The sequence below is a fragment of the Apis cerana genome, linkage group LG14 (genome assembly GCF_029169275.1).
Source record: "Apis cerana isolate GH-2021 linkage group LG14, AcerK_1.0, whole genome shotgun sequence".
Lineage (NCBI taxonomy): Eukaryota > Metazoa > Arthropoda > Insecta > Hymenoptera > Apidae > Apis > Apis cerana.
The window spans coordinates 4,310,008-4,330,660 of record NC_083865.1 but is presented as its reverse complement, the minus strand read 5'-3'; the positions used below and the strand labels follow the sequence as shown (position 1 = coordinate 4,330,660).

General features: G+C 29.9%; 1 protein-coding gene and 1 long non-coding RNA gene across 3 annotated transcripts in view; one reads left to right on the top strand and one right to left on the bottom strand.

Annotated features, from left to right (window-relative positions):
• LOC108003164 (uncharacterized) overlaps positions 1-1,865 on the top strand; it is a 208,326-nt gene extending 206,461 nt beyond the window's left edge. For both annotated transcript variants that reach the window (XR_009832739.1, XR_009832738.1), the window contains one exon: positions 1,044-1,865. This is a non-coding gene — a long non-coding RNA (uncharacterized LOC108003164). The remainder of the gene's footprint in view (positions 1-1,043) is intronic.
• Positions 1-19,379, bottom strand: part of LOC108003176 (dipeptidase 1-like) — a 205,398-nt gene extending 186,019 nt beyond the window's left edge. The window contains exon 1 of the mRNA XM_062085265.1: positions 19,222-19,379. The gene's annotated coding sequence lies outside the window, so the exon portion shown is untranslated. The remainder of the gene's footprint in view (positions 1-19,221) is intronic.
• Positions 19,380-20,653: the final 1,274 nt, after the last annotated feature.

Here is a 20,653-nt window from a genome sequence, read left to right as displayed (position 1 = left end):
AAATTTTGATTCAAGTATAATTCAAGTTTCTTTTTTTTTTTTTTTTATAACAAAGTATTGTAATTCAAATAAAAATTTAAAGAATGAAAACATATCAATCTTCTCTGCACATATGAATATTTATAACGAATATAAATAGTAGCTCGTATTCCGCTCTAACTCTAACTCTAAAAACGAAGCTACAAAATTGAGAGCCATATTTAATCGGACAACGCATTTTCATCAAACTGTCCAGCAAAACTTCTAAAAATGGTGGAGCGACGAGCAATTTTTGCGACCCGCGTTTTCTGCCTTTGCCTCGTTCCCCAAACTCTCTCATTTCATTTTTTTTTTTTTCCTCCCCATTCTTTATACCTCACAGACTGCTATATCACTGCTAATCAACAGGAATGTCTGTGACCGGCATGATTTATGCAGCAGAACCGTCTGCCAATAATCGGCTGACTGCACAGCATTCTCTACCTACCACTTAACCACACTTAGGTAGTCCTTTGTAATCTTTGTGCAAAGTTGAAAGAAAATTTCTGCCCTGAACTAAAATCAATACGTACAACATTTGATATACTTTGAGGGTTATCACGAGAATACAGAGATGATGATCAGTAGAATAAAATATAGAATTTAATTCTTTTCAAACGTTTGAGTGGTACAATTTAAAAGAGAAACATTTGAAACTTGATTTTTTGAATTCGAAAAATTTAATATTAATCTGTCTCGATTGATTCGTTCGTTGCGAATTATCTGCTACGATTTTCTCATCCTCTAAACCCGATCAAATATACGATTAATGGATGAGGATTCTCTATCAATGTAACATGCGTGCACGAGGCAATAAGTAAGTTGATTGAAATTGAGACAGACCAACGAAATTTATATCGGAATCAAACATCTAATTCAATGCCTTTTTAAGATAAAGTTATAATTTATTTGGAAGGAACCATTATTCTTCGAAATATTCGATTTCGATGACTCGAGCAATTTTGAACAAATAATCGACCGACGTTTATATGAATCTAATTAACCGTTTAAAAAATATTTTACAGGAAAATGTACTTCAAGAAGAAGAAGAACAAGAAGAAGAAAAATTCCTCAACGTCGTTACACGATCCTTCTCCTGTTAAGCAAGCTCTACGAAAACGAAAAGAACGATAGAGGAAACGAAGAGCGGTGTCGTTAAATTCCATTTGCTCGTCTACGAAAATAACACGAAAATAGCGGATGGCCGTTCGGTGGCCGCCTTTACGATCCAAGTGTGTTGTATCGTTTTTTTTTTTTTTTTCCCCTCTTTCCACGAGAGTTAAAGCTTCTGGTGGTATCTAAGTGAAACGTAGATGCACGCTAAGGGCTAAGGACGATGAAGCTACGACGTTGTTCGTATCTATAAACGGGAGCGTAAAGTTCACTAAGGTGAACGAGACTTCGCGTTTCCGGTAATAAGATCTTAACACGCAACTGTTCGTAAAATGCAATTCTAGTTCAAACGAGAATTTAATAACGAATCATCTTGTTCCATTCGATTATTCTTCCATATTTGATCCACTTCTCTTATTTGATTCTAACCTAATTCGCACAAATGGATGATTAAATTTTTTCATTTAAATATATATTTACACGTGTCTTAATTTAACACTGTCAAACAAGTGAAATTGGCTAGTTTCAAAATTTGATTTCTTAATCAATATAGAATATATTATCAAAACAAATCCGTGTATGTCGCTGATAAAATCTTCACAGATGAAAGTTTATATTTTTAATAGAATAATTATTAATAAACGCACAAAAATTATTTTATTATTGTGTGTATAATTTAAATAACGTGTACCAGTTATACCTTGAAATATATTTTAATATACTGGTATATTTCTGTCATGAGCAGACGTAATAAACGAATACATCAATAACGATAAGTAACGATGATCGGCAAACAGCATTCGATATACCAGTTATCGAACTGGTGAAAAAAGGTGAATTTCGTTGGGAAATATAAGTGGATATATAGGGGTAGATTCGTTCAGATATCCACGGTTGAAACGAAGTTAACAAGTTGGAGTTAATAATGCAGTACGAACGAGTGGCGTACCGACTCGCAGAGTACACAGATACCGAGGCCGGGGTCGTTCCTTCTTCAAGAAATTGAGAATCTCTCGGGTCAACGGAGCAAAAATGGAAGAAAGTAGATTCGAATGAAAGGCTAATAAGTCTGTACCGCGATTTATTGTACTCCAACACTGGCTCATTGAGGTTCGTGTTAATGAATTTATTATCGATGCCGAGAGAGGGTTGGATCTTTCACCGATTCCGCGCGTTTCCTCTCGGTTTTAATGCGTTCTCGAATACTTTATCTACTTTGTGTACTCTTCCTCTCGTGTTTTAATTTAACATGGGTAAAGTATCGCGAATAATTTTATAAATTTATTCTATATTTTTTATGAAAAAGATTCATATGCGTTTTCGTAATATGATAAAGTTTTAGCAATGAAATATAATTTATTTATTATTTGAAGAAAGATTATTTGACGTTTGAAAATTGTTAAAATAAAGAGGCTTGAATCACGTGACTCATTTTCAAAGAAAACTTATACACTATTGTGTGTGTCTTCATCTTTAATATACTTAAACGACAAAATTTCGATCTCTGAGAAAAATCGTATTCCCCTTCATTGTGAATAAATCACAATGGCACAGTAACGATATAAAATAAAACATCACGTTCGTAAATACAGAATTATACCGCGTGAACAAACAAATTCAAAAGCCGGACAAAATCGCCTCGATCAAACGACGAAAAAAATTCGACTTACCCCCCCGTTTGACTTGGTCGGTCCATCCCATCGAGGGGACCTTTCACGAGAGAAAAGAAAACGGTGATTCGAGGAACGTGGGTCGCTTCTTGCGCGGCCAAGAAGGGTAGATTTCGACGCGATTTCTTCCTCGAGAAAGCCACGAGAGAGAGAGAAGAGGGATGAGGAGGAAAGAGAAGGAAGGGAGGAATGCCAAAGGGCGAGGAGTTAGACAGAAGGGAACGGATTGAAATATATTCTTCATCCTTTTGCCTCGAGGCTCTTCCAACGGTGCACACGCCGTTAACCTGTCCTTTTCCCGACACTTGTTCCAACCCTCGCCTCCCCTCGCTCTCTTATCCCCGGGTGAAATTTCGTCGATCGTCACGGCGATGGAAAGTAAAGGGATTGGGAAGATGAAGGAATCGGTGGCGGCACCTTTTCTCGGTGCTAGTTGTTGTTTGCACAAGCGGTAATAGGATTGTTCTACGTGATAAAATAAAAAAGCGAGGAACGCGGGATGAAATTTTTTCCACTCGAACCTTTGTTTTTTCAAGGGAACATATGTTATCGATGCTTAAGCTTCGATATTTGTTCTAATATTGGTTTTTCTTCGAAAAACGAAGATCCGGATTGAAAAATTTTATTCTACATTTCTTTTTTTTTCTTTTTACCGGTTTTCGAGCTTTCTGTTAATTATTCAATCGGCAATTAATCCAGAATCAGGAATTAAGTAAATTGTTTAAAAACAGAGAGTTTAAACAGGAAAAATTTTAATTCCCTTCCGCTAATTATAGATTCATGATCGATGAATTTAATTAGAGATTCCATTAAGAATCGGTCAAATTCAAACGTATCTATTACGAATTGTTCGAGAGTGAAGGTTTAAATGGAACTTCACCTCGCACTTTTTATTCTCTTGTGCGGAATAATTTTATTCGTTCTTGCTTGAGGAATAAACAATATTATTCTTTTTTTTTTATTTATTTAAATTTACGAGGATCGAACAAATTTTATTCGATTTAACTTTATTTTTGCAAGCGGAATTATCTTCCTTCTACTTATCTACTATATGATTACTAGGCCACTACATGGTACATACATAGATACCATGTATACACACGTGTGTTGAATTTACGAAATTGTTATACCAGCCAGATATTGTCGCGAAGAACGTTCCCGGGGAAACTTAAGCACCATTTTCACCATAGTGAAACTGCCGTGGATTTATCGTTAGAGATTTGTGTATCTCGAGTCTCGCGAGCTTTTTACTTTTGCGAAGTTGATTTCATCAGAGCACACGATTTATTCTTGTTGCCGAGTTGATAAACTGACGATATTAACGATGACGAGTGGAATTTTGTATAGTTTCGTTGTTATCATTTAATAAGTATTTCATCGAATTTGAATCTGAATTATAATTTCCCGTATGACGAATTTTATTTAAATTTAATATTATTAATAAAAAAAAATATGTTGCACAGAGCTTGATCTTACATTACATTTTTTAAATTATATTCAAAGAAAGATTTGAAAAGTACATTATTGTTGGAATATAATATACGATATCTGTTCAACGTATAAATTTTAAACTCGAAATAGAGGATGAATCGAAATCTAAACCGAATCGTTAATTATTCGATGAATGAATTTAACGATGAATTCTTCCACGCCATAAATATTTCGATGCATAAATAGTGGGAATACACGAAATCCCAGCCGGACAGCCGACATCCCGCGAGAATCCATTTCTGGCCCTTAAGCACCGTACACGTCTCGTTTTCTTGAGAGGAAAACCATTCCAAGATTTGTCGTTTGCACGAATCCGATTTGCAACTCTTTCCCTCCTCTCTCTCTCATCCTATCTCTGTCTCTCCACGCTCAACCTCCGCCCCCACCCTCTTATTCTTGTCTCCCAAAGAAATATGCACGAAAGAAGCAGACAGTTTTCTCGACATCTTGTCATTTCTGTCCTGGATTGCGATACGGAATTTTAAATGGCACCTTCTGCAAACCTTCTCACGCGAAAATTATTATTTTTTTTTTATTTGCTCACGGACTGTATAAATTTATTTTCGTCGCGATTTTAAAAATTTTCAATTCTATTTGCAATATTTCAGGTTTTTAAAGATATGTAAAAGGTGTTTAGAAAATTCGATTTTAGAGATCAAACCAGATATAAAAATAATTTTCATTTTCATATTTCTTTCATGATCGCGATGTTATCAGAAAGTTTGTCTTTTATTAATCCTTTCCTCCCAATTCCAATATATTTTTAATTCAAAAATTGTATAAATAAAAACGAGAAACAGAAAGCGTATAAAAAAGTGAAAAATTTTTAAAGTGACGATTTTAATATCTTTTTAAAATTTTTAAAATTCTCTTCCTAAAATAATATGCATACAAAGCGAAACTCTCATCGATAAATAAACGCATACGTTTCGTCAAAAGTGATTTTTAATTTGATTAAAACTGATCGCACCTCGATGTGCTTACTTTATTACGTATAATTAATTCTTTATCGGTTTTGAGCAAAATTGAATAACTTGTACGAAAACAATATGAAAATTTACAATTAAATAACACTCTTATAGATTCGAAATCCAAACTATTTCTGAATCCTATCTTATATTTTTTCTACTATCAAAAATACTATCAATAATATTAATTATAATATATTTGGTTTTAAATTAAATAGATATTTAATATCTATTAATTAAATAGATTTAAATTAAATAAATAGATTTAAATTAAATAGATATTTAATATCAATTAATAATTATTATCTTTTATACAATGATAGTAAAATATTGTGATAACATAATGAAAATATATTTCCGCGAATTATTAATGAATTCAAAATTATATTATAATTCTGTATCTGAAATATCAGTAATTATCATATATTTTCCTAATTTTATTCTATACATCTTATCTCGAGCATTTTAACATTAAATTCTACATTTTATGTACAAATTCATCCTACGAGGAAATATAAAATTATACGCATAATTAAAAATTCAAATAAGTAAGATGATTAAATAATTAAATCTGAAAAAAATTGTTTAAATCTTTTAAATTAAAAATATGCGTATCCTTCCTTTCGTTATTTTGTAATATTTAAATGTGTATAAAACGATATTTTTTTATTTATAAAATAAATAAAGAATTTTGATTCCATCCGAGAATTTTCTTTTCGAATAATTATCACAATATTTATGATTCTTCGTGTTCTTATCTCCCCCTTTTTTAATTAATTTAATATTTTATATTAATTCCAATTCAATTCAGAAATATAGAAACTGATTTTTGCATCGAATTGAAGTCGATTTATTTTATAAAAATGAGAAGCGAACAAACAATAAATAAAATGAATTTGGTATCTTAATTTTATGCTTATGTACATCTTCTCTCCTGTGTAAAATTCAGTCAACAGGGAGGAAAGGTGGTTACTTTCTTGTGTAAAGGTTTGGATATATATCACTTTTATGTAAATACATCAAAGGTGATGCAAATTTTGCATGTCGTGTATGAATAACTACCCCTATCTTTTTTTTAAAAGGGGGAGGGGGATCAAAGTGGTTTAAAATCTATATTCTGGAGCCACTGAGAAACAACGCCGTTAAAAATTGATTTAGTCACGTGCAAACATTTTTTTTTAAAAAGTCTCAATTTATATAATTTAACATAACCCTTCGATATTTTGGCAACCTAAATATTATTATATTTCTATTTTTATCCAATTTTTAGAAATCATTAAAATTATTGTAAAATTACTGTTTTCAATAATATCGAATGTTAAACAATATTATAGATATCATCCGTTTTATTTACAGATTTAAGCAAAAACAATTGTTAATAATAATATACATATCATATGCAAATATATACAATTCATATCCAATTATTATCCGGGATTTATTTAAAATAACTGCACGCGTTAAGTATATTAAATAATTAATGCATAATAATTGGATAATTCTCGTAACAAAATTAGAGAGCAATCATGCAATTAATCTTTAATTGAGCTAATTATTCGTCGCTAATTATTTCTCGTTGTAAAAGATCGCTGTACAACTAATTTCATTAAATTATTAATTTAACGAACAATTTAATGGATATAACTCTAATTATATCAAAGATATTACCGACAAAAAAAACAAATAACAAATTTTACTTCATCGAAATATCCTGTCTTACGTTATAAATACGTTTATTTTTGCAAAAAAAAAAAAATTCTTGTAAAATATTGTTCAGTGACAAACAGTGATAGACAAATTACAATGAAATAAAATAATTATCAAAGATGTACGTAACTCAACGGTGGAATCAAATTGAATTCAATTACCATGAACATACAGAATTATAAGGAAAATTGGAAGCTGTCTCGGTTCGGTAAGTCAACTCATTAATTTTCGCTCAGTAACTGCTGGTTAGAACCCTTTCTAGGTGGCAAATGGTGTGTTAATGCTATTCTCTGCAAAGTGTTATTAGGTTTTGGCGCTAACATAGCAATGAAACATCTCGTAAAATGATAACGCATCATCGTGATTACAACTTTCTATTTTATCACTTCTCCTAATTTCAATTCCCTCGCGCGGACACGTTTCCAGCTGTTCAACGTATGTAGATAGAAATATCGATATAGATACGTACGAGAATGGAAAATTTTTATGCGCATAAATGAGAATGTTTGTAAGCAGATGAAAATAGAAAAGAAGTTATTGCGGCCACAGTAGAAATTCCCTGTATATACGTCTTGTAAAGTAAATTTTTGATCAAAGTATATTTAGAATTTCATAAGTCTTCCGAGGAATTTATGTAGAAGAGTATCGTAAAGTTGCTACTATGAAATTTAAAATAACTCACCACTGTGTGTGCGTGTGTATGTGTGTCATCGTTTTGAAATATGCCACGTTTACATTTCACGAGTTGACCGAGGTGTGCTGAAATTTGCTCAACTATTCTTTAACTATCTTAAAAGAATTTAAGTAGGGAGATAGGGGGCAAATAAAATGGCGAAGTAAAGCATTAAATGATGAAAAGAATTTCAACAGTTATCGTTTCTTTCTAACGATTGGAAAAAATTAAATTTTAAATTCCGAATATAAAAAATAATAGCTTTGATAATAGAATACAATTTAAAATATATACCTTGAGTTTTAAAAAATTTCAATAATCTTTTTTTACCGTATTTTTATACCGAATTACTATGTAATTCTTGATTATTCACAAAAGACAAAATCTAAAATAAAACCTAGCATAGAAACGCAATTCCATTTGTTTATACCGTTTGTATCCCACGATGGCTGTCAAGGTACACCGAAACGCATTTGGCCACGGAAATAAAAATTGGTTAGCGAAAATAGGCGAGCTGTTCACCGCGAAATAAAGAGCGCGAGGCTTTGCTAGTTTTAATTTTCCCGCCATAAATCAACCCGATATAAATCGCGGCGTACGATTTATCGCCATTAATAATATGCAGACTGTCACCGCGGCCGAACCAATATTCCCATTGAAATTAAACGATGATTGTTTTCGACATCAAGATATCGGGGACGACACGTATCTGATTCGAAATTAAAATCGGAACGAACAAAAGAGGTGTGTACGTACACCTATCGATGAACGATTCTTGATGGATTTATTGTGAGATATAATGGCGAGCGAGTATATCAAAAAAATTATATATATTCTATATTTTTCAATAATTTCACTAATTTTTATTTTTTTCGACTACCGACACATTTTGTATATTTTGTACAAAATTCCCCCTTCATTTCAAGTTCAAATATTTCGACGCTATCTTATCAAATTTATTTTATATGGATAATATTAAATTTTCATAAACATTTTATCTTATTTACTCTTAGTTTTATTTTCGCGTTATATTTTATGAATTTAAACATCGCGTCATTGAGAATTAAACATTGTAGTGTATTTATTATTTATTATACGTATGAATGTGTATTCATGAATACGTAATTAAATAGAAATAAAGATGGTACAATAATATTTCCGTACCAATGACAAATACGAACGTAATATTTCATAACATTGCGATTGATTTCATTGCAAATAAGTCGCGATTAAATTTATTTTTCGATTTTGTGCGATAAATTTTTCCATCCCTCTCAACGCACAAAATATTTTCTCAAAGCGTCCAATAATTATTTCTTTTGTGAAATAACGTTCTAAACTTTTTTCCAATATAAACTCCTAATTCAAAAAATAAATACAATTAATACCATTTATTATCGAGCCTATTTATTTTGACTAATTGCAAACTTTTATCTTGGCAATTGAAATACATAGACAAAACAAATTCGAAAAACAGAAATAATTATTAAACTATGGACGTTTATACATTTATGCAAAACTTGAATTTAATAATTCTATAATTATGATCCTCTGACTATAATATATTGAGATACACACATTAGGTATTACAATAATTCCAATATAATATTTCCATCACAAGAACAAATATTTCCATTACAGCAAAATCTAAATTCAAATTAAACAAACAGAATCATTAAGAACGTGTAGTTAATATGTCAATGAGATAATTAAAAATTAGAAGAAACGTTGGATATTATACGTCGAATCGTTATGGTTTCTCGAACCAAGCGATTAAGAATAGAAAAGAAAAAAGAAACGAGAGAAGAAAAAAATTTTCCTGTCTCGATATAGACTCAAAATGCTTGGGGCCCAGTCTCAGTCAGGACACCGGTTATTATTTGCTGTCGCCTGCGAAAGTCGTGAGAAAGCAGAAAACGGAAAATTATTCAAGCGTGCCTCGACACAATGAGCAAAAAAGACGTCGGTGGAGGGTGGCACGTCAAGGGGAGGGGGTTCGCCAGGGGGTCCAATCTAACGATTTGTGTTTACCTTGGCAGTTGGCGCCCTCTGAGCGATACCTTCACTCTCTTTCGATTTCTCTTTTTCCCTATTTTCCCCCTATTTTTCGAATCGTAACGACAATTCATCGGATCGATAATTTGAAAATCTTCATTTCTCTTATTTTCCTGATATTTTTCTGTTTGGAAATGTGTATATTCATTGAATCGAGTTGCAGAAACTTTTAATTTTTCCGTAAGATCGTTAAAAATATTTTATTCATATATTATTATTATTTAATTGTATTTATAACGAAGGATCAAGCTTTTTATTTTAATTTATTTTCGACTTTAAACCGTAATTGCACTTTCGACATTAAATTTACAGTCGATTGCACGATACAAGAAAATTTCTCTAACCTGAAAATTTGGATTTTAATAGAAATTTGTGTTCGTGTAGAGTATAATGGATTTATGTATGGAACAATTTTTCTTTAGGAGAGAAACTATTTGAGGGAGTGAATTTAATTCTCAAAATTTAAACATCTTTCCCTGCTTGAATAAAATTTCAAAATATTATTAGAGCGACAGAATAATAAATGTTGAACGTTATAATTTTTGTTGAATCTTTCTCCATTACGAAGTTAAATTAAAAAATAAATAAATAAATAAAAGAGATACTAAAAAACATTTTGGTGTTTCGTTTCACTCTCTGAAAATAATACTCCATTAATAAAAATTGCCTCATGTATAACATTATGCTCTATCTACTAAGCAAAGTTTCATTAAAAATCACAATTTTCCTTAATTCTGATAACCTGTTGACAAAATTCGTATAAGCTGTACTCTCTTATCGTATATTTTATTCAATATCAAAGTTAAAAAAAAATTCTAAGAGAATTATTATTTTTGTGCCTCCCTATATTTATATATATATATTTTTCACGTTATTGTACACAAATTTCAAACACTTACAAATTACAAAAATTATATAATAATTATCCAAACTTTACACTTATATCTCGATTTTAAATAATTTTAAATTTTCCAAGCCCGCGCGATACGAATTTTAAGAGTCAAGGGAAAACAGTTTCGCGAATTTAAAAGTTTGCATCAATGGCGTGAACAATGCGTCTAGTTTTATAAACGCGGAACGAAAACTTTGATGAGGAGCCACTTCAATGTTCTGATTGACCGAGTTCACCAGTACACCGTTACGTTATATATATTTTACTTTCAACTCGACATGGTCCTTTTAATTTTAGCTTTGATCCGATCAATTCATCGTGTTGCTTCGTTTAACTCACCGCCGGTCAAAGTAAACGTTCTCTTAATTTCATCTGGAAATTTTCTATTTCTCGATTTTTTCAACATTCGTTCGTCAAACGATCTATTCGTGATATAGGATGATGTTTTTAAATAATCGTGAAATCATCGACGACTGTACACGTTAGAATTTATCCCCTTTGTTCATCAATATGAGATTTCTTTAAATTTTAATTCATCTGATCGAATGAATTTTTGATTTTTCGAATTTGAGAACGATTCACAATTTATAATACAAGATTAAATAGTTTATAAATAATTAATGAACAAATATTATATATTTCTAAGCCTTATATTTTAACTTCCGAAATCTAACATCCAAAAGTATCTCTCGAATATATTTACGAATGCAAAGAAAGATAGATTGAATCTTGAAAACTTCGAAGAAAAATGATTTTTGGAAAAAAAATATTCATTTTAAGATGATACAAATTGCATAACAAATATTATCATAATTAAAGAAGATATTTACGTGACTATCTTTAAATATTTGACTTATGTTCCAGTTAAATTTGAATTAGATTCGAATTAAAGAAATATTCTATTGTTTGCACTAGATAATAAAACCAAAAATCCATTTTTTTAATATCTTTCTGAAGAAATAGAGGAGGAGGAAATGGAAAGAAAGGAAATCATCAGACAGGATGATTTATCTTTCAAAAATACGACCATGATCCTTACGTCGAACTGATATTCCTACCAAGAAATATTAAATTAAATTAAATTACATATGGATGTAGCCATGTACGGGTTTACTCGTGAGGCTGAGCGGATGTGCACGTGGATAGACTGTCGAGAAATTTTCACGGGAAATGTTCATCTCGTTCGGGCTTGCCTCTGGAATCTATTACTTTCGTCACTCGTCGTCGTTCGAGGAGTTTCGCGATTTCGAGACGACGACGCGAGAATTATAATCCCCGGAAGTGGCAACTCGGCTCAGCTGGAATTTTTAATAGCGTCGAATTTTGTGAAACGCGATTTATCTTCGAAATTGTCGAGAAAAAATATTGGACGGTCCAAGAAATTGAATTTGTCGAATTAATGAAAGGATACTCGACTGCGGATTTTCTTGCAAACACATATTTTTCGCATGATGTGTGTATAATTTTATTTGTATGTAAATACTGAATATTATAAAGAAATATATCATATTAAAAACGAAAATTTCATTTACTATATAATATTAGAAATTGGAAAAATTTTGAATAATTTATTTGTAAAAAGGACAAATTTTATATTGGACAAATTATGTTACATATTGTAAATTATTTTTAAACTGTACAACAATACAAATCATTTTGAATAACATATTTTGTGTATTATAATATCATGTATTGATTAAATATTTAAATTTATTATAGCTGCATTATGAAAATCCGCAATCCAATTATCATAAAAAGATTTTTTTCCTTTTTTAAAAACGAAAAAATTTTTTAAAGAACATTATACGACTAACCCTTTCCAATTCACATTTTCAACAATCAATAATCCATAGAAACACCTATAATTCTTCCACACCAGGACATACTCGCGACCGTAAACATCACAAATCGTGGTGGAAAATTCGATATTCCATTCATTCTCGAAAAATCATCTCGAATATTCATAAGCAATCGACTCGCATAAATTCGTAAATAAAAATTCCTATTTCCAAACATTCCTCCCTCGATCCTCACTTCCTCAAATTTCTTCTTTCGGGGAAGAAAAGAGAGAGAATCGAAAATCGTGCAGGACTGTAGATCCATCCCCTCGGTGCCCTGGACACCGAGGGATGGATACGGGCCAGTCGCAGTGTTTTTAAGATATTGCTCGTGCCTTCGGCCGTCCGCGACTTGGAAAATGAGGGAAAAAACGGGGAAGGAGGGAGGGAGGTGGACGTTGGTGAGGTGGTGAAATAAAGGGAAAGTCGAAGAAGAAGAAACCGGGAAGATGTTTCGCTATGAAGAGACAAGAGGGGGTGGAGGGGTAGGGAGGGGTAGTACGTCGAAAGATACATCGCTTTCAAATATTTCAACCGCAACAAAAGCTCCGTACTCCCGGAATCCTCGACCCAGCCGTATAACACACTGTCTATTCTCTATCTTCCGCTTCTGTTTTGAACCACGTCTATACAGTGTTTCCCCATTTCCAAGGATTGCACCAATATGTCTTATGGGCGGAACTACTAGGAATATTTCTGATGATGGATCAATTTTAATAACAACTTTCTGATTAAAAGGGGAATCGTTCGTTAAATTTGAACAAAGATACAGAGATATGGATTAATGCGAATTTAAATGAATAGCGAGTATTCGAATTTCTTATATTGCGTGCGTGTATGTTTTTTAGAGGGATGATTTAGAAGTTCTTCGAAGAAAGAAATTTATAAAAATAATCATTTTGTGGGAATACATATTTTTAAGGATTTTTATGGATATAAGTAAGAAAAAATGGAGATTGAAAATTTGTTTCGTCTGATAAATATTTCGAATAATATATATTTTTATATACTACGTTGAAATTCAAGTATCGTTACATTTTCTTATTAGAATTTTTATAAATGAATTTACACGTTATTGAATCTATTGAATTTTTCATTAACTTTAATGGACGAGTGATTAAATTAACATTATTAATCCATTCTAATATAACAGCAATTATGTGCATTATGTCTATATGAATTTCAAAATTATAATTTATGCGTTTAAAATATTATAACATTGCAAAATTTGCACAATCAATGATGAATCTTTTAATATTCATGCAAACGTCTCGTTTTTTCCAACGATATATAATTTGTGCGTCTGGATAAAAAGAAATATTCGACGAAACACTTTTAATTTCAATCTTCATCCAATAATTTACCATTTCCGACACGTAACAATACAAAATTATTTCTAACTTTAAACCATTGTTCGATCGTTTAAACAAGAAACACCCTGTATACACAAAACACGGCATTGCAAGAATCGTTCACGGAGGCCGTCAGTGTAATGAGACCGGTATTTCTATGGAGTCAGGCCGACCTATAGACAAATGTGACTGGTATACACTTAACAATGGAGAATTTTAGAGGGAACGTGAGGATGCATTTTCATGTGGCGCGTGTTCGAATCAAATTACAACGTTCGATCGATTCGGGGATCTCATTCTTGTTTGTTGCCAAGAGAGATGAATTCCAAGTCACGAGGATCGATCGTGGCAGCTGTCACGGAATTAACGACACGACGATCTGCCATGGAAAAGTGAATCGAAAGTTTTCGTCCCGAGGATTATGCTCTCGAAGAGAATGTTTTATCGTCTGACAAATAATGATCGAGAAAAAAAACTTTGTTTTCTTACTCTTTTTCGTTTGACTGCAAATTTTGAGAACATCTTTTGTGTAAGATACGCATTTTTCGTCGCAATAATAATAAATTATTATTTATCCAATCGTATATTGATATTTAATCGATAAACTTTATTAAAAATTTTTTTATTTGCTCGAAGCCTAATGTAAATTTTATTTGAAACGATAATGTTTAAATACGATAATGTATAAATAGTGAATTATAGTAGAATATTGATTATTAAAAATGTGGTTATTCAAATGACCGATTATATGAACACAGAATGAACATTTAAATTAATGTATCTAACAATTCTAAAATGTGTATTTTAAAATAAAACGATTAATTTATTTTTTAATTGATACATGGAATATTGACAAGTTATTATAGTTTTTTCTTGACCTAACTTAATTATCTAATTTATCTATTGAATCATCTAATTAATTAATCAGATAATTTTGTATAATATTATTCGTAATTACTAAGCTAAGTATAATCTAATTTACAATATTGCAAGCCTAACGTAGAATTCATCAAATCTAATTATTAACAAATATTTTTCCACGAAACAGAGGAATCGACGAGAAATAAGAAATCAATTTCTCACCTAGGCTTTAGCTTTGAAAGGATAAATCAAATAAAAAAAAATGTTATTTCCTTTGACGAGTCAAAGAGGGAGCAAAACGTCGAACGTAAGAAATAATCGTGGATTGGAGTGAAAAAAAAAACTTGGCAACTCGATGTGGAAGGCAAGAATTAGATCATAGAAGAAAAGTGGATCTTTCTCGGGGACTTACCTCCGGATTCAAGATAGAGGGACACAAAATAGAAGGAAGGCAGTGAGAGTGGCGAGTGGAAACACGGGAAGAGAGAGGCTCGAGGTGGAACAGACAAGATAAAGTACACCGAGGTCCACAATTCTAAGTGAATGGTGGGCAAACACTGGAAAGGAACGAAGAGACCTTTGGAGGCTCGCCGAGTGGGTGGTGAAGATGGTGAAGGATTACACGAAACCGGAAACCGAGGGGAATAATCGTGACAACGGGATACCGCGTTATATTCAGGTTTATCTTTGGATAAAATGGACCATGCCGAGTTTTGTTATTAATTCGTTTGTAAAATAACCGATATTTTGAAGGGAATTTTTTTTATATTTAGTTTTTGGTGTTGAATTCAGTTAAAAGCGAATCGGTTGAACGGATGATACGATTTTTTATATTGTTGGAAATTTAAATTGTCTGTGTAAAATATTGTTATTTAGTTTCCTATTTTTTTTTGTCTGAATTAATCTTGCAGTTTAAATTGGAAAACGAACTTTAATCTTCATTTTTTTTTTATAAATTTTGTATTTTAAATAGTCGCAACTATTTTTGATCAAATATATTGTTTCTATAAACATTTTAAATTGAATTCATCTAATTTTTGTTAATAATAAAAATTAAATTATTATCAATATATAACAAAAATATTCAAAAGAGGATGAAATTGAATATTCTTGCTAAAATAAAAATTTGAATTAAAAGATCTCTAAATTATTATTATTATTATTATACTATGAAAAGAAATTTCGTGATAATATATCTAGAAGTAGGAAAAACATGACAAGGGTAACAAAAGAAGCTAGGAAGGTAGAATCAACGAACTGCATATTTAGTAGAGGAGGATAGTAACAAGATGAAGAGTGTCTGGTAGCGGCCAGTCAAGAGCCATCAACCCATCTTTCTTGAGCTTCACCCCTTCGAACCCCTAGTAAACCCCAGAACAACAACTCTTCCTGTCCGGCCTAGCGAACATCATGAATATTACATCTTGTTATATTACTGATTGTGAGATATTCTTCCACAACATTCCACAACATATTTTAAGTAAAATATGCAGCAATATCTTTTTCGAAACATATTATATTTCACCAGAAAATGATTTTTCCTTTCGTAATCTTTGACCATTATATATAAATGTTTAATTAATTTATTTTTTTCTTAACTAAAAGGAGAGAGGAAAAATGAGAAACAAAACGAAGAAACTATAAAATATCTAAACGAGAAACTATAAATTTAATACAAGAAAAAAACAAAATAGATTATTTTTCAAAAAGTCTTGAAATGATTTCAGAGAATCATCAGAGAATTTACATATTAATTTTTAAAATTTTCAAAAATATTTAAAAATTTATTAACAATTAAAACAGTATCAAATAAATCTACCTTAATATAATTATTCCATATTTTTATTCATCATCATTGTTATTAAATGTTAAAATAAAATTCATCTTAAAAAAGTTAAAAGACTCTTCATAGTGCCTAACCAAACTCATATTATAACCTCATTAAAAATTCATGACCAAATATGAATATAAATGAAGTTCATCAAATCTGTAAATCTTCAGAAATTACTTCCCTAATTCCGTAATTAAATCATAAACTATTTTAAACTCTAATCAATTCAATTTCCTATTATATTCTGTACATTGAAATTTTTATTTTAAAATCACTATAATCTTTTTGTATAGTGGTAAATTTTTATTGTTTTATTGGCTGCAGTTGAATTGGATTCTCAATTGGATTCTCAATATCTAAACACTATAATTGCTTTTCTTTTTTCGAGTACTTTTCAAAACTCCTGCCGAGTACTTAAACATTTTTTGAAAGCGTTTAATTACTTTTCTTTTTTGTAATTCAGAGTGTGTGCACTAGTTATTGGAAGTTTTGTTTTGTATCATGTTTTTCTATTTTGAAGTTTCGCTATATATTCTCTGTAAACACTATACAATTTTACTCGTGTGAAATCGACTTTATAACATCGTTCAACTTTCAATATTGTGTTTAATACGGCGCAAAAAATTATTAGATTTTTTTTTAAACGAATACTCTTTCACTTCTATCTTTGGCTTTTTTTCAATTATCTCAATCTTATTCGGATTTTACAAAGGTTTTGAGTGTACGAAATGAGAATTTTTCTATTAAAAAAAAAGAAATTAGTGGTATAAAAACAAGAATATATTGATGAAAATTTGTTAAACTTATAATTATTTCAGAATATTTAAATTCAGCTTTAGAAAAACCATAATTGAAAATATGAATTAATATAAATATTTTTTAACTTTTCTATAATATCTAAAAAACCTAACAATATAATTGGAAATATAAATAATTATTAATAATTTTTAATTCAATTTACTTGCATTATTTTTAAAATATTGTATAAAAAAAAAATATTTTAAAAAACTACTAAAATATTATGTCAAATTACAAGTCGAATACTTTTAAATACTATTATTACCTGATAAATTTATCATGATCGTTATCATTTAAGTTCATGTAATAGATTTCATATATTACATAGGAAGCTTTAATACCAGCATAAACAATTTTCTTGATTGGTCATTTTATTACCACATTATAGGTTCACTTCTCTTTAAGCACGCAATCATAGAGCGTTATAGTAGACAAGCGTAAACAGCTTTTTGTTTTTTGAATTGCCAATTAAAACATAATATAAATTTCTATCCTGTCCAATGCTGGTGTGCACACATTGCAACAAAACAATTATAGATTTTATCAAGCAATAAAAATTCTTAGGCAATTGAAGTTAACTAGATATTTGATAAATAAATATGTGAATAAGAAGATAACTTTTTCTTTCATACGAAGATTGTTACTTGTACTTTAATCATAAAATGGAAAATTTAAAACGCAGTATCTCGCGTGAAATTAAATATTCTATGATAAAAATTATTAATCGAAAGTATATTACTCTATTCTACTTAAAATAAAAATTGTAAACCACAAAAGTTTGAATTGCAGGTTACGAGAAAAGAAAGGCGACCTGAAACGGTACTATATAATACAGGCTTTCATTTTATCCGCCAGAAAGTAAACAGCGTGGAAAAATTGCGAGAGAAGCTTGAATATTATGAAGGAGCAACGACGTTATGGAACACGACTGATAACAACAACAAACTTGTATCGATTGGCAAGAAGCCGATTGATACGGAAGCAAAATATAACGAGTTCAGACTTATTGTGAGGTAAGAGCACTCGAATTTGTTTGTTTTTCGCCCGCAAAACTTTTTCAAAGCGTTCAGATCGTTTCCATGGCAAACTCATTGAAAACACATTTCCGTCGGTGGCTTAGCGATAATTGGAATACGCGTTTAGAAGTTGAATTTCAACGAAAAGAAATTTTTTTAATGATTTAAGAATAATACAGTGTCATTTGATGGAAATAATAATGTGAAATGAAATTAGCTATTGCAGCAAAATTTTCTTGAAAAATATTCTTATATCTATTACAGACGAAAATACAAAATATAAAAATTGATAATTAAATTGATAACGAAAACTCACATTCAATTTCTGCGAAAGACATTCTCCTATATATTCAATATTTCATAATTCTTTTATATTAATATTTTTCACAATTTAAAATTAAAAGCTTCTCTATTGTTAATAAAAAATAATGATAGCAAGATAGCAAGATAGCAAATCAGGAAAATGGCGGGAAATGTAGAATATCCTATATTGATATATTTTTCGATTGAAGTCGACTCTTACGATAATAAATATCGTAATATTACGATAATAAATACATACTTTTTAGAATTACCTAATTTTCTTTTCACGAATCATTTTTATGATTATTTGATGAATAATTTTAGTAATTTTATATATAATATGATTTAATTTTATGTACAATTCTAGATATATTTTATAGAATTATCATAAAAATTTATAATCGATTAATTATACTAAATTTGTTTAAAAATTTTATACATTGAAAAATTCTTAAATAAGATAAGCTAGTAAAATATTGAAAACCGTAGAAATTTAATCAATTAGCGATCGTTTCGAATTCATTACGATATTTCTTGCAAAAATGTCAATTGCGTCGCAAATTTATTCATAAAAAGGTTAAGATAAATCTTACATCTAATATTATGCTCTACTAATATAAACGTTTTCAACTTACATAATTACGTAGAATTGATGACTCGTCGATCAAGTGTTGATTGTTTAAACAAACATAAGACACTATATTTTATCATTTTGACACTTTTATTATTACTTTTGACACTTAATATTTCAACATGTCACTCCGACGTGACGTTTACCGAGAGACTCTAGACCTCTACTTCGCGCATGCGTATTAAACTGTGCGCATGCGTATTAAATTACACGCATGCGTATTAAACTACACGCATGCGTATTAAACTACACGCATGCGTATTAAATTGTGCATATGCTCCTGCGCAGATTCAATCTCTGTGGTTTTTGAATTTGAAAACGAAGTAATAAATATTTGTTTAATAAAATATATTACTTAAAAGATATTTTTTTAATTAAAGTTTAATTATAAAATATAATAATAATATTTGTTTAGTAATAATATTTGTAATTATAAAACATAATAAAGATAAATACACTAAAAAAATTTAAATTTTTAAACAAAATCTATTAAAAAGTTTTAAGATAAATATTTTTTATATCAAAAGACTTGAATAAAATAATTATAATAAATAATTATTATAGAAAAATACTTTTAAGTAATATATAATAAACTATAAATAATTTAAAATCAAAAAAATGATTCTTACTTTAAATATTAAATATATGTATATAGCGTAATAGATAATATTGATAAACAATATTATTGCACTGAGCATTCACTTTACATCTCTGTAAACAGAATCAATAAGAGCTTTCGTTTACTACTCCAAATTTTCGCAAACATACGATATTGTTATCAATGTTACAGATATCCTATGTATGGAAATGTAACTGTTGCCAATTTAAAACCCTACATTGTTATCTTTTATTTTATTACTTTCAATACTCAAATATTGGGTTATATACAATTTGAAACTTTAAATTGAAACACAAAACAAAGTATTATAAATTGTTGCGTAACAATAAACATTCCGTTATAAATTTATTTTTATTTTTTTATTACTATTTAAGAATTTTTTATTATAAATTTATTTCTTCCTAATACAATGTTTTATAGAAAAAAATTCCTATTATATAACATATAAAATACCTATTCGATTCTTTCCATTAGCCTTCATACATTTTTCAATGTTAAACGTAATTTATAAAGTAAATCGACGGCTCTTGTTTAAAAGAAAAACTCGATAATGGAGAAAGAGATATAGGGAAAAGGAAGCGAAACATTTTGAAACTTGAATGAAAAATTTCACAGGCTCTTTTGCATACTTTCCTCCATGAATTCACCAAAAATAACACAAAATACGTAATAGAGTCATTCGTTTCTATGAGACAATTTTTTTGTACGAAAAGATATAGAGAAGACAAAAAAATGAATCGGAAGAGAAATGATAGCGATTGCGAACGAATGGAAACAACGAAAAAAAAAGAAAAAAAGTGAAAGAGAGGGAAATTTT